Source organism: Hevea brasiliensis, chromosome 5, assembly GCF_030052815.1.
Source record: "Hevea brasiliensis isolate MT/VB/25A 57/8 chromosome 5, ASM3005281v1, whole genome shotgun sequence".
NCBI lineage: Eukaryota > Viridiplantae > Streptophyta > Magnoliopsida > Malpighiales > Euphorbiaceae > Hevea > Hevea brasiliensis.
In genome coordinates this window covers 98,010,708-98,038,527 of record NC_079497.1, presented here as the reverse complement: position 1 = coordinate 98,038,527, position 27,820 = coordinate 98,010,708, and positions in this window count along the sequence as shown.

Below are 27,820 nucleotides of genomic sequence, written 5' to 3'. Positions count from 1 at the left end.
TTTAGGAACAAGTTATTGTGGGTTCAGAGAAAATGACTTAAGGTCAAGTAAGTGGTAGAGATCGGGTAAAACGCCTACAAGGGAGATCAGTTGAAATGCGAGTTATGATTAGAGATCAGCCTAAAATGTGGTGTCTACAAGTAGCAATACCAATACAAATTTTTCTCACTTAGATATGGTCTATCATGACCCAAGACACAAAATGCATAGTGAGAATTATGTATTAAATATACAGATTTAACATATTCATAACAAATTGGATCAAGGAAAGAATTTCCCAATAAAAATTTATGCATAAAGATCAAACAAAAATTGATGCTACATTAACGTCCATCAGAGGCAAATGATTTTGTAAATGTCAATGAAGTAATAGAAACACTTCCAGAAGGGAATTTTTTGCTACACCTCCTTGGCTGGAGCCATCATTGAAATCTTAAGATTTGATAATAGAACTTACAATTTTAGGTAACTAATCAGCTCCATCCAAAAGCTGTACTACACTAGACATGGTTGGCCTAGCTGCAGCCACTGGATGTGAACAAATCAATCCAAGCTTCAAAACCAATTCAGCTTCATGCAACACATAATCCTTTCTAAGTTTGCAATCAACTACCTTGAAAATTGCTTCTTGTTGTGCACTGCGGAAGCATGTAAACTACAAAGAAATAAAGCAAACATACAAAACACCAATATTTATGAGGTTCACCTTCTCAACATAGGGCTACATCCACGGGCATGTCATCTTTCACTATCATCAATAAATAAATCATCATTACAAGCTCATAGCTATACTACCCATCAACCCAATTACACCTAAGAGAACCCATATTATATTAAACTGCTTATAGTAAATATATTAGTTAGTCCCTCTCAGTCTCTTCTAGATATAACCCAATATATTTATTATTACAACATTACACCATAAAAGGGTGCCTTTAACTATATTGGCAAGAGCCCTCTCACCAATAGATAAGAATTCTTTCCTCTTGAATTTTATGTCCTTACTCCACCTTAGGCCGAAGCCTCTCTCCACTACAATGGGCAAGTGCCCCTCATCAATGGGCAGAGCTAAATCCTCAGCAATTGGCAAAGCCACTCTCTACAATGGGTGACAGCCTCACTCTATGGGCTGAAAGCCAAATAACCTTTTTCACCATTCTCCTATTTATAGTGTTAATTCCCTCAATCCTAATCTGATTAAGAGTCCCACTCAATTTAGGAATAACACTAAAATAATAGTTCTACTTTATATAGGAAATATTCCTCTATCCTATTGAGGAATATTTCTCCTACTTAAATTAGGAAAAGGTTTCTTCAAATCCCACTAGGATTTTGAGTCATAATTCTAACAATCTCCACCTTGACTCAAAATCCATAAACCATTGTATACCTCAAATTCTTGGGTGTCATTAAATCTTAATGCTTGAGCTTGAACCCTTCAAATCATCAATCTCGCTAATCTTCATTCTTAGAATTATGACTCAAAATCCTAATGGGATTTTGAGAGAGAACTTTTCCTAATTTGAGTGGGAGAAATATTCCTCAATAGGATAAAGGAATATTTCTTATAATGGGTAGAACTCTTATTTTAGTGTTATTCCTAAATTGAGTGAGACTCTTAATCAGATAAGGATTGAGGGAATTAACACTATAAATAGGAGAATGATGGAAAAGGTTATTTGGCTTTTGCCCATTGAAGAGAATGGCTTTCAGCCCATGGAGTTAGGCTATCACCCATTGTAGAAAGGGGCTTTGCCAATTGCTGAGGATTTGGCTCTGCCCATTGATGAGGGGCACTTGCCCATTGCAGTGAAGATAAGCTTCGGCCTAAGGTGGAGTAAGGACATATAATTCAGGAGGAAGGAATTCTTGTCCATTGATGAGAGGGCTCTTGCCCATATAGTTGAAGGCACTCTTTATGGTATAGTGTTGTAATAGTAAATATATTTGGTTATGTCTAGAGGAGACTGAGAGGAACTAACTAATATATTTACTATAAGCAGTTTGATGTTGTATGGGTTCTCTTGGGTGTAATTGGGTTAATGGGTAGTATAGCTATGAGCCTGCAATTGATTATTCATTATTGATGATAGTGGAAGATGGCATGCCCGTGGATGTTGCCCTATGTTAAGAGGGTGAACCATGTAAATATTGGTGTTTTGTATGTTTGTTTTATTTTCTTTATAGTTTACATGCTTTCGCGATGCACAAGGTAGAGATTGTTAGAGTCCAAGTCCAATTGGAATTAGGAAGTATAATTAGTTTAAGAAGTATAATTAGTTTAGGAAGTTTAGTGGAATTTAAATTATGAAGTTTAATAATTAGAGTCCTAAAAGGATTAGGTTTTAGTGGTCCATATATATAAATAGTTGGTTGGCTATTATGTGGAGCGTATTGCATAGAGCCCACAAAGTGGAGAGGTGTGTTGAATTCAGTGAGTTTTGTTTGAGTGATTTTGAGGGTGAGAAAAGTAAATAGTGGTTGTAATTATTTTTCCTTGATAGTGAATTTGTTGATGGAGTAGGCTTATGCCGAACCACATTAAATTTTGTGTTCTTTATTTTGTATGGGTGTGGGTTTTCATAACAAGTGGTATCAGAGCCTGGTTCGAGATGTCAAAGATGGTGAGCACAAAATTTGAGGTGGAGCCATTCGATGGGAAAAATAATTTCAGTTTATGGCAAAGCACCGTGAAAGATGTCCTTGTACAACAAGGATTGATTAAAGCATTGAATGAGAAGAAACCAACAACCATGAAAGATGATGATTGGGAGGAGCTTTAACAAAGGGCTGTGAGTATGATTAGATTGATATTAGCCCCAAATGTGAAGTACAATATCTTGGAGGAGACCTCACCTATTATTTTGTGGAAGAAATTAGAGAGCCTGTACATATCAAAATCACTCACAAATCATTTGTACTTAAAGAAGGAGTTGTACCAATTTAGGATGGATGAAGGTACTGATGTGAGGGATCATCTTAATATTTTTAATAAATTAATTACCCAATTGGCTAGTATTGGTGTGAAGGTTAATGAAAAAGATAAAACCCTCTTACTTTTAACCTCTCTCCCACACTCTTATAAAAGCTTGGTGATAGTTCTAACAGTTGGGAAGGAGACTTTGAAGGTGAAGGAGGTTACCGCAGTTATCTTGGATGATGAGAAGTTCAAGAAGACAGGTAGTAGCAATGAAGGTGGAGCTTTTGTTATTGGTTTTAATCGTGGTTGAAGTAATTCATGTGGAAATAATTGGAGAAGGAATAGTAGATCGAGTTCGAGACCATGAGTAGACCATGAAGATAGAGAATGCTACTGCTGTGACGAGAAGGGCCACATTCAATACCATTGTATGAAGATGAAGGAAGATCTTATGGAGTTTAAACAATCCAAAAGGAGTCGTGCAAAAGAAAAAAAAGCAACTGTTGCAATTGCAATGGATGATGGTATTGATAGTGAATGTTTGAATGTGGATGATGATAAGGAAAAGGCAAAAGATCCATTATAAGATGAGTGGTTAATGGATTCTACTTGCCCATTCCATATTTGCTCAAAGGAGGAGTGGTTTGATGTGATTGAAGAAAAGAAAGGAGAGAAAGTGAAGCTAGCCAATGGGAACAAGATGGAAGTTAAAGGTATTGGAAGAGTGAAGATCAAGCTGCATGGTGATTAAGTAAAAGTGTTCGATGAAGTGAGATATGTTCTTAAATTTGAAAGGAACTTAATTTCCTTGGGTAAATTGGATTCTTTAGGTTATGGGTGTTCGATTCATGGTGGAGTCATGAGAGTTAGTCGAGGTGCTCTTGTGATCATGAAGGGTGAGAAGATTGGTATAAAAAATCTTTACAAATTGGAAGGAAGCACATTAATTGAAAAAATGCAAGTGAAAGCAAGAGGCAATATCAACAATCAAGAGTGCAAAGAAGTACTCAAGAGAAAATTGACTTTTACAAAAATTATGAATACTAATTCCATTTGACTTGGAGGTGGAGATTGTTAGAGTACAAGTCCAATTGGAATTAAGAAGTATAATTAGTTTAGAAAGTTTAGTAGAATTTAAATTATGAAGTTTAATAATTAGAGTCCTAAAAGGATTAGGTTTTAGTAGTCTATATATATAAATAGTTGGTTAGCTATTATATGGAACGTATTGTAGAGAGCTCACAAAGTGGAGAGGTGTGTTGAATTCAGTAAGTTTTGTTTGAGTGATATTGAGGGTGAAAAAATTAAATAGTGATTGTAATTATTTTTCCTTGATAGTGAATTTATTGGTGGAGTAGGCTTACGCCGAACCATGTTAAATTTTGTGTTCTTTATTTTATGTGGGTGTGGTTTTTCACAACATTCGTCTTGTGTGTAACTTGCTTCTTTCTTTAAAAGATTTTTGCGCTATCAACCATCTTTATTTTGCATCAAGAGCTCCACCTTCAATTCAACTCTCCACCATCACCATTGTTGCATGTGCAACTTTCTACATGTCGTAGCAGCTCCACCTTCAACCAAACTCACCAAGATCATCCCTATGCTCTGATACCAATTTATTGTGCACTGTGGAAGTGTGTAAACTACAAAAAAATAAAGCAAACACTCAAAACAATAATATTTTCGCGGTTCACCCTCTCAACATAGGGCTACATCTACGGGCATGCCATCTTCCACTATCATCAATAGATAAATCATCATTAAAAGCTCATATGTAACACCCCTACATGTATTGTCCTGCATATTTTATGGTTCCGGTGACCGTGTCAGTTTGGACAATTAAGAGGATTAGAATCATATTTAAGTCACCTGGAAAAGCCCTGAATGAAAATTAATAATAATTACCAGAAGGTCAAGTATAAATAAGAAAAACAGAACATAAAAGGTTAAATAAACTGGGGGTCACAGTGATGGGTGACCTTATCGGGAAGTGACTGCGAAGTCAGTTCCAACCCTAATTTTGAATAAGACATTGTGACACCGCAGTCCTAAGAAATATTGCGAAGCTAGTGGAAAAGAGAAAATTACAAAAAAGAGTTGATAAGTAGGTCAAATAATTCAATCAGGGTTCTGGAAGAAATACTAAATTATTGGCAAATCGGATCAGACCGGCGAGGGGCAAATTGGTCAATTCACCCCTAGAGGTGACTCATGACCAAATTGTCCAACAAAATTTGAGAAATGAAAATTTTGAAATATAGATTTAAATTAAAGAAGTGTGAAGAAAACAAAAGAAAAAGAAAAGAAAATGAAAATGGAATTATGACATCACCCAAGACGACTTAAGCATGACATTAAAAATAATTTTCAATTAACTTATTAAATGACCAAGTCAAAAAAGAAATAAAAACACCAAAAAAATTAAAAAGAAAATTGCCATCTTCTTCCCTCAAAGGAGCTGGCACCACCCCTCTCCCACTTCTCTCTCTAAAAACCTCCATGGAAGCTTAAATCCAAGCTTCTAAAACCCTTAATTGGCCATAAATTTCCCAAATTTCTTGCTTAATCCTAAATCTAGCAACTTGAAAAGAAGATTGAAGAAGGATAAGGAAGAAGAAATTGAAGGATTTAAAGCTTGAGAATTTGAAGAAAGTGATTAGTAGTGAAATTCAATTTCTTTCTTTAAATTCATATATATATAATTGAGTTAACTTAGGACTTGTGTAAAAAAAAATCTAACAAACATGTCAGATTAAGGGACTAAGGGAATTTGGCCAACACTAGAAGGATTAGGGTTTGCATGATTTTGATGGATTTAAAAGTGTAATTAAGTGGAATTAAGTGTATAGAAGATGATTATGTATTTTAATTGCACTAATTGAATAAGTTGCAAAATTAGGGTTCTTAAGCTAATGAATTTGGGGGAAAATTTGGAGAAAATTGGTAATTGATATAATGGGACCTAATTGAAAGTTGAAATGGTCAATTGGGTCCAAATGGAGTATGTTAGAATGGTGAGAATTGAAAGACAATTCAGATTAGTGAGGGTTCATTTATGGACAGTTTGACCTAGGTCCATTTCAGGGACCAAAAACTATAATTTTGCCACTACAGTTGGTGTAAGGCCAATTGGAGATGAAAGTAGACACATAATGTCACAATTTTCATGTAGAAACTCTGCCAAGAAAATGACTCTAAGTTAGTGAACAATTAGGTCAAACTCATAATTGGCACATTGCCATTGTACAAAAATGACCAAATGAACAGTATTTGTTCATTTGGCCATAACATGATGTAGGAACGTCCAAATGACCTGAATTTTATACTGATGGAAAGCTGAGATATAACACTACAACTTTTATGAAGAACACAAATCCAAATTCTGATCATAACCCATCCGAAAAGTGAGCTGCATTCAGCACACCAAAATTGCCAGAACCAAGAAAGTGCCCAGAATTCTAGGTTAAAACTAATCTGGCTAGCCTTAGGAAAATGGCCATAACTTGGGCTACAAAACTCCAAATAGAGTGATCCAAAAAGGAATTAAAGATAAGACAATAAGGAACAACTTTAATGAGGAACACTTAGCCAAATTCCCATAGTAAACAGACCAATGGAACAGTAGAAAATAGTGAACCAAAACTGAAAAATTGCAATTTCTCTTAGGAGGCTTAGAAATTCAAATGGCACCCAATGCCAACAAATTTAACACTAAAAATGTGTTATATGGGTGGAATTTGAATTCACATACCTATTAAGCATGAGAAAGTCAATATTTTGACTTGAATAGTGCAATGAATAGTAACTCTAAAATACAAAGTCTAAAGAATGTTATTTTAAGCAATTTTAGGGGTGCAATTAAGTAGGCATGAAATTATTGTTGGATTAATTATGTGACTTGATACTGAAACATTGGAAATTGTGGGTTTCAGTTGGGAAAGACACTGGAAAGGAGAAAGAAATACCGAGTCAAGGCTAAGAGGCGACTCATAAGAGGTTTGTGCACAACAAATAATTTCTCTTTGAAATTTCATTTGAAATTGTGTTGAATGAATTGTAAGAATTTATTTATGACTTCCATTGAATTGAATATTTAATTGAAAAGAAATATGTGCTATTAACCCATGTTTTTGGGAATTTAAACTATATATGAATTGATGGCCATTTTAAATGTTTAGAAAATTGTTAAAATAGTTTGAAACCACAGTGTCATGACCAGATGTTCAAATTCCTCACTAGCTTGCCTAGTGGGAAGAAATAGTTTTGTATTCTCTCTCTGGCTGAAGTGTTGAGGTGTGTGCCAGTAGAGGAATAATTTGAAAGGGTACCCATAGATTTATGCTAGCTAGCTTTGGTATTCCTCATAAGCCTTTAGCTATTGGGATGAAAAGTATATTGGTGTCATGATATGACTGTGTGATTTTATGAAAAGCTATTCTTGAATTATGAAGTGAGAATTTCTTTGACTTAAATTTTAAATTATGTTTTGTATTTGTTTAACAATTTACCTAATGTATTTGGAATAATTATGATTTAATATGGCATAAACTGGTATTTTTCTTTATGTTGTGCACCACTGGGTATTTTTACTCAACGATGGCTTTATGTTGCCATCGCAGGTAGAGAGACTGGTAAAGTAGCAGAATAGGCTGCTAGTGACTAAAAGAAACCTCACACTTGGATTTTTGTCAAGTATTTGAATTATACCCTTATGTAAATTTCTATTTTAATGTATATGACTGTATGTATGTACTGTGGTTAGTTTTGAGCAGTTGTGTAGTAATATTGTAAATTATTTGATTTTTGTAAAATAGTTGTAATATAAACCTTGTGTTTTAATTTATGAAATGCTCAAGTATTTTCTTCATTTTGAAATTTATTTTTATGAATGGAATTTGGAACTGAGATTGTGCAATTGAGTTGTGTTGAGATATTGGAAGTTGGAGTTGTGAATTGAATTATTGGAAGTGCTTTTTTATAGGTGTTGAAAATTTGGTTTTTTCCAATTACGGACGGCACTCTGCCGAAATTTTTACAAAATTTGCGGTGAAATAAAATTTTACAAAATTTTTACTAAATATTTTAACTGCGAATAAAAGTTTTTAATACCTATTAAAAATGCTCACTACCTTCAAAGAAGATAAAATTGTTTTTAAAATCCTTTGTAGTGTATTTAATGGGTTATCGGTTGGCGAAGTTCGATGATTCTTTAAGTATACTATGGGATTATGTTATGAATTACAGAGGGGTAAAGTGTGACATGTTTTAGTGGTATCAGAGTAAGTTTTTAAAGTATGTTTTGACTTGTGAATTTACATTTTTTTTGTGCTAAGTAAAACTGCTCAATGTCATTATTTGATACATACAGTGCATTACATTATAAATATGAACTAACGGAGGGAAATCTCCTTATGTTATTTGTTCAGGAGATAGAATACCCTTTGATAGATTATGGAAGAAGGGGATCATTCTGTAGAACAATCTATAGAGGCTGAGGCACAAGGGGAAGCCCTAACCCTTCAAAATGTGAGTGGATCAGTTGCACCAGCTCCTCCAATGCTGCAGTTCCCTACTCAATTTGCCTAGCAGATGGCTGTGATGTTCCAACAAATGGCTGGAAGCATGCCTACCCAAGCCCTACTTCAGGCACCTGTAGTGCAACCACAGCCTCCAGCTAGGCAGTATGACAAGTTGATTAAGTACGAGACTACAGAGTTTAAAGGGATAGTGGATTCGTTAGAAGCAGAGCAGTGGTTGGACAGGATGGAAAGAGTTTTCAAGAAGCTGCACTGCACAGAGGAGTTAAAATTCAAATACTCAGTGTCAATCCTAAGGGGGATGTGTATGATTGGTGGAAAACCATCCCTCATAGTCTGGTAGAACCACCAGTGCTGACCTGGGATGACTTCCTCTGAGAGTTCAGACAAAAATACGTCCCAGATGCTTATGTGGACATGAAGATGCGAGAGTTCCTAAGTCTGAAATAGGGCAGTAAAATAGTGGCTGAGTATTAAAGGGAGTTCTCCCGCTTGAGCCATTATGCTAGGAACTTACTTGCTATGAGCAGAGAGAGATGTAAAAGGTTCGAGATTAGCTTGAAGCCTAGTTTGAGGATGCAAGTGGTCAGATTCTGACATGATAACTTCTCTGAACTCATTTCCCAAGCACTTGAACTAGAAAGAATTGAAGCAGAAGGGGCACCAGTGAAAGAGAAAATATAAAAGACTAAAAAAGAAAAAGGTGGAAAGTCAGTGGATTAGAGTTCCAGTGACCATACTGGAAAGAGAAAGAACTTTGGAGGACAAAGCCGTGGTAAAAAGTCTAGAAGGGAAAGATTCTCGGGACAGAAACCCCCTTGATCTAGTCAGGAGACAACCAGAAGTTCTCGCCCTCCCCGCCCTTGTGTGACATTTGGCAAAACCCATGGTGGGATATGTTATTGGGCTTCGGGAACCTATTTCAATTGCGGGGGTACGGGGCATTTCACTAAAGACTGTACCAGTGCCCATAAAGTTGGGCCACCTCCTACTACTGTAGAAGGGTCTGTATAGAGTTCTGCCACTAGAGGTTCACAAACAGTTAGCAGAGGCAGAGGTAGTGGTAGGGGAAGCACCTCAGGCATTCAGGGTACAGTAAATCAATAAGAACAAAGTAGTGCTCCTGCTAGGGTCTACACAATGAGACAGCGAGAAGAGGCTGAGACTTCTGACATTATGGCTGGTACATTCTCTATCTCTGATCAAGATGTGTTTATACTATTTGATCCAGGTTCTACCAACTCCTATGTTAGTGCTAGCATCATTGATTGTCTTGCTGTTCTGTATGTATAAATGGATTTTGAGGTGCTAGTAACTACTCCACTAGGATAAGAGGTCAGGGTCAACAGACTGTATAGGGATTGTCCTTTGGTGATCCAATGACATACTTTTCTATCCAATATGATAGAAATGCCCTTCAGAGATTATGATATCATCTTGGGCATGGATTGGTTAGCCAGGCATCACGCCATGATTGACTGTAGACTGAAGACAGTCACTTTTGGTCTCCCTCAGTACAGTGATGTGGTAATACATGGGGAGAGGTAGTTATTGCCATCAAACATTATTTCGATTGCATTAGCTAGAAAAATGATCAGAAAGAGGTGTGAAGCATACTTGGCATATGTGGTAGACACCCAGGTAGGGAGTCCAACACTAAGAGACATCCCTATAGTATGTGACTTTCCGGATGTGTTTCCTGATGAGTTGTCAGGATTACCTCCGAAAAGAGAGGTGTAGTTTGAGATTGATGTTATGTTTGGTGTGGACCCAATTTCCATAACACCATATGGAATTGCACCAGTAGAACTAAAAGAATTGAAAGTGTAGTTACAATAGTTGCTTGACAAGGGCTTCATTCGCCCTAGTGTGTCAACTTGGGGAGCACCACTATTGTTTGTTAAGAAAAAAGATGGCACTCTCCGCTTGTGTATTGATTATCGGTAGTTGAATAAGGTGATAATAAGGAACAGATATCCGTTGCCTCGCATTGATGACCTGTTTGATCAACTTGAGGGTGCAACTGTGTTCTCCAAATTTGATTTAAGATTGGGCTATTACTAGTTGAGGGTGCAAGAGCAAAGTATTTCAAAAACTGCTTTCAGAACTCAATATGGCCATTATGAGTTCTTGGTTATGCCATTTGGGTAAACCAATGCTCCAGCTGCATTTATGGACCTGATGAACACTATATTCAGGCCATACTTAGATCAATTTGTGGTGGTATTCATTGATGACATCTTAATGTATTCGAGGAGTGCAGAGGAGCATGATAGACATCTGCGGATTGTGCTACAAACTTTGAGAGAAAAAAAGCTATACTCTAAATTGTCAAAATGTGAATTATGGCTGAAAGAGATTGCTTTCTTGGGGCACATAGTATCAGCAGAGGGTATCAAGATAGATCCTAGTAAGATTGACGCTATCCTTAATTAGAAGCCAACCAGAAATATTACAGAAGTCCATAGTTTTCTGGGTTTAGCTGGATACTACCGTCGGTTTGTGAAGGGATTTTTCATGTTGGCATGTCCACTGACCAAGCTGCTTCGAAAAGATGCGAAATTTTAGTGGACAGATAAATGCCAGTAGATTTTTAATGAGTTGAAGAAATGTTTGACTGAAGCTTCAGTCCTGACTTTACCTACACTGGGTAAAGAGTATATAGTTTATAGTGATGCTTCTCATAATTAGTTAGGCTGTGTCCTGATGCAAGATCGAAATGTCATTGCATATGCATCATGCCAGCTGAAAACCACATGAGAGAAACTACCCTACACATGACTCAAAACTTGCTACTATTGTCTTTGCTCTGATGATCTGGAGACATTATCTATATGGGGAGAAATGTTATATCTACATTGAGCACAGGAGCTTGAAGTACTTAGGCACCCAAAAGGAATTGAATTTGAGATAGAGGAGATGGTTAGAGTTAATAAAAGACTATGAATTTTAATAGACTACCAGCCAGGAAAAGCAAATGTGGTGGTTGATGCCTTAAGTCGTAAGACTATGGCAAGTCTAAGAATTTCTCCTTTGTCCATGGTACATGAGTTGAAAGCACTACAAGCTAGTTTAGAGGTTGATGATGAGGGACATACGTTAGTTGCATGGCAGGTACAACCAGTGTTGATTGATCAGATTAGAATGGCTGCTCAAAATGATAAGAAATATCAAAAGCTACTGAAAGAAGTTCGGCAGGGTAAGAAACCTGAATTCTCTATGAGAGATGATGGCTTATTGCTACATCAGGGTGGAATGTGTGTTCCTAATGATGTGGACTTGAGACAAATCATTATGAAGGAAGCACATGAGTCTCCTTTTGCTATACACCCTGGTGGCACTAAGATGTATAGAGGGCTAAAGGAACAATATTGGTGGATGGGAATGAAGAAAGACGTCACTGAGTACGTATCTAAATGCCTAACTTGTCAGCAAGTGAAGGCAGAACATCAAGTATCAGCTGGGTTGCTACATCCATTACCAGTGCCTGAGTGGAAATAGGAAAGGATAACAATGGATTTTGTGATGGGACTTCCTAGAACACAGAAGAGCCATGATGCAGTATGAGTCATAGTTGACAGATTGACCAAGTCTGCTCATTTTCTGCTAGTGAGGATAGACTACAGTCTAGAGAGATTGGCTAAATTGTGTATTGATGAGATAGTGAGACTGCAAGGAGTTCCAGTATTGATTGTGTTAGACAGAGATCCTAGGTTCACTTCTAGATTCTGGGGTAGTCTTCAGAGAGCCCTAGGAACTAGATTGAACTTTAGCACGACATTTCACTCACAAACAGATAGCCAGTCTGAGAGGGTAATTCAGATATTGGAGGATATGCTACGGGCTTGTGTAATTGAGTTTAAAGGTAGTTGGGATACACACTTGCCACTGATTGAGTTTGCTTACAACAACAACTACCAATCAAGCATTGGTATGCCTCCATATGAAGCTTTATATAACAGAAAGTGCAGAACTCCTCTGTGTTGGGATGAAGTGGGCAAAAGAAGACTGATTGGCCCAGAGATTATTCAGCAGACAGAGGAAAAGATTAGGCTAATCAGAGACAAACTCAAGGCTGCATCAGACCGACAGAAGTCCTATATTGATTTAAAGAGGAGAGATATTGAGTACTCAATGGGTGATAAGGTATTCCTCAAGGTTACCCCTTAGAAGAAAATTATGAGATTTGGCAGAAAGGGGAAATCGAGTCCTTGCTTCATTGGACTATATGAGGTTCTGGAAAGAGTGGGTCCTCTAGCATATCGATTGGCATTACCTCCAGAGCTGAAAAAGATACATAATGTCTTCCATGTGTCTATATTGAGGAGGTATAGATCAGACTCATCTCATGTACTACCAGTAGAAAAGATTAAAGTAAATCCAGACCTCACATATGAGGAAGAACCTATTAAGATTCTGGCATATGAGGTGAAGCATCTGAGGAACAAGCAGATACCCTTGGTAAAGGTGCTGTGGAACCATCATTCAGGCCAGGAAGCTACTTAGGAACGAGAAGAGGATATGAGGAGGCAGCATCCACAACTGTTCAGAGACTAAGAACAAGTAAAATTTTGAGACGAAATTTATTTTAAGGGGGGAGAATTGTAACACCCCTATATGCATAGTCCTACATATTTTACTGTTCTGGTGACCGGTGTCGGTACGGACAATTAAGAGGATTAGAAACATATTTAAGTTACCTAGAAAAGCCCTGAATGAAAATTAATAGTAATTACCAGAAGATCAAGTATAAATAAGAAAAATAAAACATAAAAGGTTAAATGAACCGGGGGTCACAGCGATGGGTGACCTTACCAGGAAGTGACTGCGAGGTCAGTTCTAACCCTAATTTTGAACAGGACATTGTGACACTGCAGTCCTAAGAATTATTACGATGTTAGTGGAAAAGAGAAAATCATAGAAAAGAGTTGATAAGTAGGTCAAATAATTAGATCATGTTCCAGAAGAAATACTAAATAATTGGCAAACCGAATCAGACTAGCGAGGGGCAAATTGGTCAATTCACCTCTAGAGGTGACTCATGACCTAACTGTCCAATAAAATCTGAGAAATGAAAATTTTGAAATATAGATTTAAATTTAAGAAGTATGAAGAAAATAAAAGAAAAAGAAAAGAAAATGAAAATGGAATTATGACATCACCCAAGATGACCTAAGCATGGCATTAAAAATAATTTTTAATTAACTTATTAATTGACCAAGTCAAAAGGGAAATAAAAACACCAAAAAAATTAAAAAGAAAATTACCATATTCTTCCCTCAAAGGAGCCAGCACCAGCCCTCTCCCACTTCTCTCTCTAAAAACCCTCCATGGAAGCTTAAATCCAAGCTTATAAAACCCTTAATTGGTCATAAATTTTCCAAATTTCTTGCTTAATCCTAAATCTAGCAACTTGAAAAGAAGATTGAAGAAGGAAAATGAAGAAGAAATTGAAGGATTTGAAGCTTGAGAATTTGAAGAAAGAGGTTAGTAGTGAAATTCAATTTCTTTCTTTAAATTCATGTATATATAATTGAGTTAACTTAGGACTTGTGTAAAAAAAAAAATCAAGCAAACATGTCAGATTAAGGGACTAAGGGAATTCGGCCAACACTAGAAAGATTATGGTTTACATGATTTTGATGGATTTAAAAGTGTAATTAAGTGGAATTAAGTGTGTAGAAGATGATTATGTATTTTAATTACACTAATTGAATAAGTTGCAAAATTAGGGTTTTTGAGCTAATGAATTTGGGGGAAAATTTGGAGAAAATTGGTAATTGATGTAATGGGACCTAATTGAAACTTGAAATGGTCAATTGGGTCAAATGGAGTGTGTTAGAATGGTGAGAATTGAAAGGCAATTCGGATTAGTAAGCGTTCATTTCTGGACAGTTTGACTTAGGTCCATTTCAGGGACCAAAACTATAATTCTGCCACTCCAATTGGTGTCAGACCAATTGAAGATGAAAGTAGACACATAATGTCACAATTTTCATGCAGAAACTCTGCCCAGAAAATGACTTTAAGTTAGTGAACAATTAGGTCAAACTCGTAATTGGCACACTACCACTGTATAGAAATGACCAAATGAAGCCATAACTTGGTGTAGGAAGGTCCAAATGACCTAAATTTGATACCGATAGAAAGCTGAGACATAACACTACAACTTTTGTGAAGAACATAAACTCAAATTCTGATCATAACCCATCGAAAAAGTGAGCTGCAATCGGCACACCAAAGCTGCCTGAACCAAGAAAGTGCCCAGAATTCTAGGTTAAACCCAATTTGGCCAATCTTAGGAGAATGGCCATAACTTGGACTAAAAAACTCTAAATGGAGTGATTCAAATAGAGAATTAAATCTAAGACAATAAGGAATAACTTTGATGAAGGACACTTAGCTAAATTCCCACAGTAATCAGACTAATGGAACAATAGAAAATAGTAAACAAAAACTGAAAAATTGCAATTTTTCTTAGGAGGCTTAGAAATTGAAATGACACCCAATTCCAATAAATTTGACACTCAAAATATGGTATATGGGTGTAATTGGAATTCACATACCTATTAAGCATGAGAAAGTCAATATTTTGACTTGAATAGTATAATAAATAGTAACCCTAAAATACAAAGTCTAAAGAATGCTATTTTAAGCAATTTTAGGGGTGCAATTAAGTAGGCATGAAATTATTGTTGGATTAATTATGTGACTTGATGCTGAAACACTGGAAATTGTGTGTTTAAGTTGGGAAAGACACTAGAAAGGAGAAAGAAACACTGAGTCAAGGTTAAGAGGCGACTCATAAGAGATTTGTGCACAACATATAATTTCTCTTTGAAATTTCTTTTGAAATTGTGTTGAATGAATTGTAAGAATTTATTTGTGACTTCCATTGAATTGAATATTTAATTGAAAAGAAATATGTGCTATTAACCCATGTTTTTGAGAAGTTAAACTATATGTGAATTGATGGCCATTTTAAAAGTTTAGAAAATTGTTAAAATAGTTTGAAACCACAGTGTCATGACCAGATGTTTAAATTCCTCACTAGCTAGCCTAGTGGGAAGAAATAGTTTTGTATTTCCTCTCTGGCTGAAGTGTTAAAGTGTGTGCCAGTAGAGGAAGAATTTGAATAAGTACCCATAGATTTATGCTAGCTAGCTTTGGTATTCCTCATAAGCCCTTGGCTATTAGGATGAAAAGTACATTGGTATCATGATATGGCTGTGCAATTTTATGAAAAGCTATTCTTGAATTATGAAGTGAGAATTTCTTTGACTTAAATTTTAAATTGTGTTTTGTATTTGTTTTAACAATTTAAGTACTGTATTTGGAATAATTGTGATTTAATATGGCATAAACTGTTATTTTTCTTTATGTTGTGCACCATTGGGTATTTTTACTCAGCGATGGCTTTACGTTGCTATCGCAGGTAGAGAGACTGGTAAAGCAGCAGAATAGGCTGCTAGTGACTAGAAGAAACTGCACACTTACATTTTTGTCGGGTATTTGAATTATACCCTTATGTAAATTTCTATTTTAATGTATATGACTGTATGTATGTATTGTGGTTAGTCTTGAGCAGTTGTACAGTAATGTTGTAAATTATTTGATTTTTGTAAAATGGTTGTAATATAAACCTTGTGTTTTAATTTATAAAATGCTCAAGTATTTTCTTCATTTTGAGATTTGTTTTTATGAATGGAATTTGGAACTGAGATAGTGTAATTGAGTTGTGTTGAGATATTGGAAGTTGGGGTTGTGAATTGAATTATTGGAAGTGCTTTTTTACAGGTGTTGAAATTTTAGTTTTTTTCAATTACAGATGACACTCTGCCGAAATTTTTATAAAATTTGTGGAGAAATAAAATTTTACAAAATTTTTACTAAATATTTAAACTGAGAATAAAAGTTTTTAATACCTGTTAAAAGTGTTCACTACCTTCAAGGAAGATAAAATTGTTTTTAAAATCCTTTATAGTGTATTTAATTGGTTATTGATAGGCGAAGTTGGGTGATTCATTAAGTATACTACGGGATCATGTTATACCTTACAGAGGGTAAGGTGTGACATCATAGCTATACTACCCTTCAACTCAATTACACCCAAGAGAACCTATATTATATTAAACTGCTTTTAGTAAATATATTAGTTAGTCTCTCCCAGTCTTCTCTAGACATAACCCAATATATTTACTATTATAACATTACACCACAAAGGGTGCCTTCAACTATATGGGCAAGAGCCCTCTCACCAATAAATAAGAATTCCTTCCTCTTGAATTCTATGTCCTTACTCCACCTTAAGCCGAAGCCTCTCTTCACTGCAATAGGCAAATGCCCTTCGTCAAAGGGCAAAGCTAAATCCTCAGCTATTGGCAAAGCCACTCTCTACAATGGGTGACAGCCTCATTCCATGGGCTGAAAGCCAAATAACCCTTTTCATCATTCTCCTATTTATAGTGTTAATTCTCTCAATCCTAATCTGATTTGGAGTCCCACTCAATTTAGGAATAACACTAAAATAAGAGTTCTACTTTATATAGGAAATATTCCTCTATCCTATTGAGGAATATTTCTCCCACTCAAATTAAGAAAAGGTCTCTTCAAATCCTACTAGGATTTTGAGTTATAATTCTAACACTTTTCTATCCTAGCAATTCATTATCCACTCAATCAATACTAATTTCTCTATATGTATATATATATATATATATATATATATATATATATATATATATATATATATATATATATATATATATATATATATAGTGGAATATCAACCACGTGTACTTATATATATATATAAGTACACATGGTTGATATTCCACTCTACATAATCTCAAGGTTAATATAACTTGGAGTAGCAGCTACATAAGTGGTTTGAGAAGCGTTTCCATGGTCACAAAACCTGCCAAACCCAAAATCTTCTAGCTTGGCATTCATCTCATTATGTACATTGGCAGGTTTGATATCTTTATGGATTATAAGTTGAACCCTTTGTTGGTGTAGATAAAAGAGTGCAAATGCCACATCTGTGATGATTTTAATCTTTGTTTCTAGTTCGGAATGCAATTGGGTAATCAATAAAGGAACTTATCATGACTTGCATTAGGCATATAGTCATAAGATAAAAAAAAGCTTTCTTGCGCTTGCAATATCATAGAAGTCAAACCAAGTTTAGGTGCTTGAGACAGCCAATGGTTGCTATTTCAACTACAAATTCTCTCATTCCTTGCTTGGAATCATGAGAAATTCTCTTCACTGCAATTTAAACATTTGAGAATGGTAGAATGCCTTTTTATACCTTGCCCAAAACCTCTTTTCTAAGAAATTATAGATATCTGAATCCTTGTGTAGCAATAAATAGGTCCTTATATACGAACCTATGAGGTCTAAGTAGCACTTCCCAATCCTTAAGTACCCAAATGAATTTTCTCCTCTTTGAAATCATAAATGCTCTAATGATCAAAAGTAGCAGAAAAATACCCCCTATTAAAGATAATACAACTACCAACATCTTTTGTACTTTTTAATATCCATCCCTTCCAATCTCTTTATTATCTCTTGTAACACCAGGAATATCAAGAAGGGTAGACAAGTTAATCTCCTCGGATTAACCATTCATCCTAAAACTCCAACTGAAGATGTGATGAGAATGAAAACTTGGGTTGCCTCTTAAGAAGCGCTTGTTTTATCTTGACCCCTTTTAGAAGTGCTATCAAAGAGCAATCGATGCCTATAGTAAGTATCATGCAACATCACATGTGGGTCTTCACTTTGAATACCCTCAAGATTGCCAAGATTGGAAAAAAAAAAACTTTGCATTTAGCTCGAACAACACTTGGCTCTGAGTCACATGATTGGAATGAAGACTAATTCAACTCACAGTGGATATTTAATGGTGCAAGAGGTATCTAAGAAAGAAAAGCATCTTTTAATGGTGAAAGCACCATCAATGAACTAAAATTGATGGTTTTATCAATATCCCCATCCACTAACTTATCTTTCGACTCATCTTCAGATGAACATTTTTCTAATGACCTTCTGACTACAAAGGAGTTGTTTTCTTTAACTTTAGTTTCCACTTATTCAATAAATAAGTCCTTTTCTTGTCGGAACTCTACTGGTAACTCATCTTCAAAAGAATTTTGTTCATCTAATTGAAACTCCACTTCTTCTACAGGTTTAAATTCCCATGAAGTTTTTTCATAACTTAACTCACTATCCCTACCTTGCTTTTTTAATTCCTCATAAATTTTCCACTCATCTTGATTGATAGCTTATTTTTCTCAATTGATTTATCAAAATCTTCCAATTTAGCTATCATATTGTCAAATCTCACTCCATTATGGTTGGTATGAAATATTGGGTAGTAGAGGTATGGGGGGATATTCGTGACTCCCACTCCAATGGCAATGGTAATTAAAATTTGCCATGTCATTCAATAGGTGAATGACATCCTTATGACCTCTTTGATGAATGTGATCACTAGTTGCCCTAGCTCCATCTTCTACCCAGTTTCTTGTTGCCTCATCCAAACCATCACAAAAACAAAGAATTGGAGACTAGTTTGAAAGGTTGTCATGAGTAAATCTCTTTGTCAATTCAATAAATCTTCCTATGTGGCATAAAAATGTTCCAAGTGCTATTGAAAAAAACTTGTGAATACTTATAAATGAAACATTTCAAAATACCTCACAAGATAAGCAAATGAAAATAAAATTAGAAATATAAAAAAAAATTCAAAAAGAAAAGCATAATGTGAAGTAATAAGAAAAGAAAAATGTTTAAATTAATAAAACAACCAAATTGTCTAATATCAAACAATTATTCCCAGGTAATCGATACCAAAAACTTGTTATGCCAAACCCACAAATACACAAATCATACAAGTAGCATAAAACGATATCATTCCTATAAGGATCATGTTGATTACTGAACTATGGTTGCTTCTATTACCTAGACTATCCAATATTGACTAAAGTAAATAAAAGAGCAATTAAAAGGTAAAACATATGCAAAAAGTACTAATTAAAGCTAATTTAATCTAAACACAGACTAATTAATTAAAAGATGATTCCAGAGTTGGGGTTTCACACTCCTATTAATCGAGTTCTAATCCAATCTATCCAACAAATGGGTATTTATGACTTTAAAGGAGATTAAAATTGAAATCTCTTTAATTCTCTTTCAAGCAATTAAAGAAGTATTTTAATCAAACTGATACCTACTTTTGTGGCTCTTGATTTAATAAAATCCCGTTAGGTTATTTAATTAATATATAAACACCCTATCATAACCCTAGTCTATCTCTATATCTAAAGCTATAAGTTCAAATCATTGGCTTTCCACCATTAATTTTCACCTCTTAGTCCATCAATCAATGATTTAAATCAATATTTTAATAGGTACCAATATTAAGCAAGCATTAAGTCACAAGAAAATAAATGAAAGCATAAAATCCATATCATGAACCAAAATTAAAAAAAAAATCCATGATTAAAATAGAGTTTTAAAAACCCCAACTGTAGAATTTAAGAAAACTGCTCACTAATATCCATAAATACAAAGAAAATTAAGAATTAAAGTATAATAAACACAAAAATTACTAACAGATAGAAGAACCCAAGTTGACATTTAGTTTTGATGGTGAAGTATGGTGTGAATCTCCTTGGTGCAGTAAAGAATAAGCTGTTGTCCTTCAAATCCCAAAAGAAATGAAAATTGTTCTCTTAAATTTTCTCCTTTTCCAAACTTAGTAAAAACTAAAAAAATAAGCTTATATTTTGCCCATTTGTACCCTTTTTAGGTTAAAGAATGCAGTACTAAAAGAATTTAGAAGTGCAAAAATCATGCATTCCAAATTAGCATCAGAGTTAATTTACGCAATCATGTAAATATTTACATGATCATGTAATAACTTGCTTCAGCAAAACTCTTCTCTTCAGATATGTCTTTACATGACCTAGAAACACCACTTATGCTTTCCCTCATGCTTTGACATGTCTCCTTTTGCTACTTCAAAACTGAAGATTACACCACTTGTGTAAATAAAAACACTACTCATGTAATGACGCCTTCTGCATTTACATAACCAAAAGCATCACCATGTTACTAATGTAATCTTTTACACTACTAAAACTTGATTTTCTCCTTTGCATTCTGACTTTTGAATCAACACATATAAATCTTCTCATTATTACTATTAACAACTTCTTAACTCTGAATTAACCTAAAATGCAACAAAAACACAATAAAGTATAAAATAAAAAAACTAAACTAAACTAAAATATTACTAAATATATATAAAAGGATAATGTACAAGGAAAAATATGTGCAAAATGAGTCCTAAATATTTATAATATAAGAATGCATCAATTGGGTAATGGATTGTTGGGATGGAGGAGCTATTATGGAGATGATGTTGTTCTCCTCTTCTGTGGATGTGGTTGATGGATCTTGGATCCGCAAGGTTGCAAAGAACATCAAGTGGGTTAGCTGACCACCACTTTGATGTTAAAGTTATTAATGAGAACTAGACTGTGAATGAATGAGGAATAGTGATTAAGAGTTTCAGTTATAAACCTGATGACCTTTATATAAGCTTTGGTGTATATTCCTATTAGAATTAACAGTTTGTGTTTGTTTGGGACTTGGAGTCCACATTATCTGAGAGTCTCATGAGTGTTAGGACCGTGATCTTGGCAATTATCTTGAGATCCTATTTGAGGTAAAAGCATTATTTCTTTCTACTTTTTACCTCATTTCCCTCTTTTATGTTATTTTTTCAAATGAGTTATGGTACCCAACACCTTGAAAAATTGGCCCCTCTTATGGCACCTTTTTAACCTCCTCTTCCTTTGACCTATTGAGTCCTCCTCGTGAGGTACTAATGTATGAAAGAAAGTCACACCTCCTAATAATAGAAGCACCTAAGGTGCCACCAATGATAGTGGAAGCTGAGGGTGCTATAGTGGCCAAGGAAGAAAATGTTCCTCTAGTACTAAATGTCCAATGGCTCTTAGGGTGACCAAGCGTACTAATATGCCATAATTATCAAGGGAGGAGGGTAATGCAAGGTGCTCCTAGAGTAGGGATGATACCCTATAAGCTTTCTTGAGATGCAATACTTAGCATAATGGGTGAATATAACCTCCCTTCATATATGGTGGCGTATTAACAAAAAAAAAATGTAACACCCCTATGTTCGGTAGTGCGTTCTACTGTTTCGGTGACCAGTGTCGGTCCGGACAGCTAGGATGCCTAGAACTACATTTAAAAGTAGTGAGGAGACATAAAATAATGAAATACAAGAAAGGAAAATACAAGAAAAACAAAGGAAAAATAATGGCAATGAAATGAAATTAAGTTAAACGAGCCAGCACCGCAGCGATGGGTGACCACACTGGGAAGTTACGGTGTAGACCGGTGACTAATCCTGGACCATGGGGAACCCTGGAAAATATTTTTAAGACTTAAATAAACATCTATTGAAGTATAAATGTCATTAGAAATATCAAAGAAAAATTAATTAATTAGTATAAAGAAAAACGAGAAATCGAGAAAACTACAAAACTCGGTATTATCCAAAAATCGGGAATGCAACCCGAATAGGGGCATTGTGGTCATTTGACACCCAGAGTTACCTTTTGACCTAAATGTCCATTAAAAATAAATTATATTAAACTTTGAAAATATCATGAAAATTAAAAGGTGGTCCATAATTTAAATAGTAAAAGAAATGAGGCTAAATGTGGGAATTGTTAAACTTTTGACTAAACAAATATTATAACTTCATTAGTTCTCCACTAACATCACCTAAGTGGACTTTTAATCAGAATATGGACAGAAAATTTTGTCATCTTCAACCTTGAGCCAACCAGCTGAAACTTCCTTGGGAGAAACCTCCATGGCCGATTGAGAGAAAGCTTTATGCAACCATGATTTAGCCATATTTTTCACTAAGTTCCTTCACTAAACCTTACCTATACACTTTGGGCAGCAATAAGGGAGCAAGAAAGATAAGTTTTGGTGAGTTTTAAAGAAGCTTCAAAAGAGGTAAGTGGTTATTTTCAATTCTTGTTTCATTAAAAGTGTAACTAAGGTTGTGGGTAGTTGAATTATGAAAGAAGTTTGCGGTTTGATGAATTATTGGTGATGGAGCATTTCGGCAGCCATGGAACTTCATCATGTACAGCTTTTCTTTGCATGTGAATAATTGTTTGAGATGTTAAATTAAGTGTTTAAATGTATTGGAATTGGTTTTCATGTATAAAGTTTGATTTGTAAGCTTGAAAAGTGAAAATGAAAGTTGATGTGTATGTGTAATTTTTGGGCAGCCTCAAAATGGAAATTTGTAATGTTCAAATTCATGAAATGTTATTGAAGTATTGTACAAAAAAATGGCAGCCTATGTGTATGGAATAGTAGTGATAGGTATGTAATTTGATGATGGAAGTATGAGTGATAATTAGAAGTATTTATGTGTATATATTGTTGGGATTGAACTTTGTGAATTGTGACTGCATTTGGTGTATTTTGAAGTGGTTACATTTTGTCCAAGTTGACCTATAATGTAGAGAATTAAATGGTTTTGGTTAGTGCCAAATGCAGAATGGTATGGAGAAGTGAGGAGGTAGTTGGTGAATGTGTGTTGGTTTGGTGCTTGAAACGCATGTAGAGGGCAGTGTGAAAATGAGCCTATCACCCTAAGTGTGTGACTCCAATTGGTATGAGGCCAATTGGAGGTGAAACTAGGCACAAAATGTGCCAACTTTCATGAAGAAAGTCTACATAAATTCTGTCCAAAAAGTGACTTGAAAAATGACCAAATCCGGATTAGTGACTTGAAAACCTGAAAATTGACCATTTGGGCAGCAGTTAGTTTTTTTGCCATAACTCACTCAAAAAAGGTCCAAATGACCTGAAATTTTTACCATGAATAGGTTAGACATAAAGCTACAATTCTTATGAAGACACCAAAACCCATAAATGACCATAAGCAAGTCAAATAGCTTGCACAAATTCGGGTATAAAAACTGCCAGAGCTAAAAATGACCTAAAAATGACCTAAAGTTGCCATGTTAGTGCAATCTATCCAGCTTTAGTAAATTGACCATATCTTTGTCTATACAACTAGCAGGTCTTATTGAGAACTTGATATTTACATACAATGATGGTCAATCTAGCACACAAAAATTGAGAACTTGATATTTACATACAATGATGCTTAAAATAATTTGGCAATGAATGCCAACTTGTAAAAATGGTAAGTTGCACTATATTGGTAGCATATTGAAATGCAAAATGTGACGTATTGGTAACATTAAACCTAATTCACCTAGAATGCATCGAGGGTCAACATTTTAGGTTGATTAAGGAAAATAATAGAATTAAATAAATTAATTATTAAACCTTATTGTTAGAGACAGTTTAAATGAGTACTGAAACACTTCAAATTGTGTGTTTCAGTTAGCAAAGACTTAGGGAAGGGGAAGAAAATACTGAGTTAGGGCCAAGAGATATTTATCAGAGGTTTGTGCACAACAGTTATTTCTTTTGAATTTTCAATTGAAATGAATTATGACAATTTGTCTGTTATTGTTTAAATTGTGAAAATTGGTTTGAATGATATTTGATGGATACTTATTGCTTGAAAAACATTGAAAATGGTTTGAAACGACAACTATCATGTATATTGATTGAATGCCTCACTAGCTTGTCTAGTGGGATGAATTGACTTTGAATTCTCTCTCTTGCTGAAGTATTGAGGTGTGTGCCTATTGAGGACGAATAGAATGAGTACTCTTATTATTGCTAGCTAGCTATGTTATTCCTCACTAGCCATCGACTTTTGGGATGAATTGGACTATGGAATCATGATCAAGCTGTGTGTATGATTTATTGATATTTATTGTGATATTGTGAAATGGAGTTTAAATTCTTTATGACATTCACTGTCTTTGAATTTAACTATGGTTTTAAGTATCCACTATTTATACGACTTATGATTTATGATTTAAAGTTACATTTTGTTAATGTTGTGCACCATTGAGACATTGGCTTAGGATAGCATTTTCATTGCTGTTGTAGACCGACGGACAGAGTAGCAGAGTAGGCTGCTTATGCCACATTTTGAGATTTCACCGGGTATAACCAGTATACCATATTGTGTAGTTTTTGTTGTAATGTATGTGCACTGTATGTATATATTGTACTTGGTCTTCAGCAGTTGTAAACTAAAATTGTAAATTATTTTGGCTTGTAAAAATATTGTGATATATTTATCTTATCACAGCTTTTGGAAACACTGAAAAATTGATTGTTGAACTGAGTTGATAATGTTGAGAAATTTATTGTGTTGAACAAATTTATTGGAGTTTGGGATTGTAGAAATATATTGAAAGTGCTTTTTACAGGTTTTTGAAGAATTGTTTTATTCAAAATACAGATGGCACTCTGCTAAAAATTTTTATAGAAATTATCGATACTCAGATTTGTTATTTGGTTTCACTTCAGTACAAAAAAAAAAAAAAATTTAACATCTGTCAAAAGTGCTTATCGCTGTAAAAAGAAATAAGAAAAGGTTTAAAATCCCTTGTAGTGTATTTAATGGGTTATCAGTAGGTGAAGTTTGCTAATTTATTAGGTATACTACGGGATCATGCCATGGCTTACAGAGGGGTAAGGTATGACAAAGAACATATGAAGGTGAATGATCTTTTATCTTGTGAGAATTCCTTGATGATATACGAGGCATAATTGAAGGCTGATGTGAGATTCCCTTAGACCTTTTTTTTTTTTGGACATCCTTAAATTTTATAGCATTGCTCTTTCGTAACTCCATCCCAATAGCTAGCAGATCTTTGTTGTGTTTCTTGCCCTGTGCTGAAAGAAGAGTCTTATGGTGACAGCCAAAGTTTTCCCACAACTTTTATAAGTTTTTTCTAGAGAGACTAATGATTTTTATTAATTTTCTATGAAGAATGGCTTTACACTATTCATTAAGCTACCTTCTTCCCTTAAGAGGTGGAAAGATTGATTTTTACTGACCTTGGAAGAAGGAAAAAGTTAGGGGTGTTTTGCTCTTAATTGGACACCTAAACCCAAAAAACATAAGAAATGCCTATCCTAAACAAGAACAAGTATACTTCTATAAAGGAGCTTGAAAAAGCTTGTGGGAAAATGAAACATTTGATGGAGATGTTAATCCTAAGTTACAACACCCCTTTGATACTCTTCCTTTAGTGAGTGAATTGGGCCTCGGATGGGCGAACCATCAAGGTCAAGTGATGAAGAAACTGCTAGGGCATCTGAAGAGGGTAAACAAAAAATTTAAACTTCATTCTTTCATTATACTCACTAATTTTTTTTTTTTTTTTCTCTTTGTAGGCATGGCTAGTGGTGGCTTTGATTCTCTCCAAGTAATCTTCCCCCAAAAGAGAAAAACATTAAAGAGTGGGGCAAGAATCGAGCCATCTAAAAAGAAAAACAATTAAGAAAAGTAAAAAAGCCACCCGCATCCTATAGACACCTACTTTTTATCCGCTATTTTAAGCATGGTGTAAAGGTAGTGAGAAGCTCTATGATGAAAATATCATTAGATGGTAAAGGCCTCAAATTATTTTAGAGACTATGGAATGACTGAAAAATTAATAAAATAAAATAATTTTGGGTTTTTTAGCAAATTAATTGCATTGTTTTGAAAATAAAAGGGTTTTTTTTTTTTAAGAGTCATAAGCCTGTATTATCTAATTGGACTTAATCTAATATTTTTTAAGGCTTTAAATGGACCTAGGAAATATTTATTTGAGCTAAATTAAATAATGAATCCCATTAAACTTTTTAATTTCAGCAATAAATGGATGTGGGCTTGAATTTTTTTGGGGCTTTATTAAAGACCTTTTGGATAATTAATAAAATAAAAAAGAAAGAAAACAAAAGAAATAAAAAAAAAGTTTAGCCGGATCTTACCTTTTATTATTATTATTATTATTATTATTATTATTATTATTATTATTATTATTATTATTATTATTATTATTATTATTATTAAGAAAAAAAGAAAAAAATATATATGTTGGCAAAAGATTAGGAGATAGATTTAGGTTTTTTATCTTTAGTTTCTATTCTTTTAAATTCAAAACCTAATTAGATTTGATTAGATTTATCCTATCACACTACTACTGTAAATATGTCATTATAGTTAGGCTTTCAAAGAGATTACAGGATGGCTGAAAAAAAATTAATTTAGCATGTTTTTGGTATATTTTGGTGTGAGAAGAGCTACTTCATAGTAGTTTTTCTCATTCCAATTAAATTTATAAAAATTTCCTATAATCATACACTTGTCTCACATAGTTTCGCAAAGTCCTAGGTTAATTAATTAATTAATTCACCACTAAGTCTTCCAAGGTGCCCAATGGCTCATTGAAATCCAAAGAAGATCATTTGGAAAAGGTACATTTTTTATTGGGCATCCATAAACTCCAATATTGCTATTTTCATTTTTTTTTTCAATTTTGTTGTATTTTTTTTAGTATTTCATTGCATTCAATGGGTTATTTCCATGTAGAATAACTTTCGAATCATATAAAAAACATTTTTCTTCTATTTCTAATGATTTTTAAATTTTAAGTGCCAAGCTGAATATGGTTATATGTAATATGATTTTGTTAATTTTATTTAGTGGCTTCAGAAAATTTATTTTGGGCTGCAATTATTTGTGGTGGCTTAAGATAACTAGTTTGTCAATATATTTTTTATTTTGTTTTATTTTGTGTAAATTAATTATAATAAGTTTTTATTAAATCACTACTCGAATTTTTCTCTTTTATGGTAGCAATAGGTAGATTTAATATTTTGTATTAATTGGTGCATGAAATTAAGCCTTTCTTTTTTCTATATTTTTATCTAGTGTCTTAGCTATCTTTTGCAAAAATTTGAATATTATTTTGAAAATTTTTAGCATTTTTAATATGTTTTTACTTTTTAATCAATTTTTCTTGTCGATTTGCATTATAACTGAGTTTGTGAATTTTGTATGCTTTTTAGGTTGCTAATTTTTATGTGCTCATTTTTCCATGTTAAAGTTTAATATATTTAGGGTTGTAGATATTTTTTCTGGAATTTTTTAAGCTTTATATTTTCCATAGAATTTCTAAAATTTCTGTACAAATTTGAAAAGTTTCAGAAATTAGTCTAGTTTATTTAAAATAGGACTCTTTATATTTTTTGGATTAAAATCAACTTTTTTTTTATTAGGGAATTTTTTAAGGAATGTTACACCTACTTGAATTAGGATTAATTAATTTGATTTGATTAGGATATTTAAATTAATTAAAATTAAATTTTC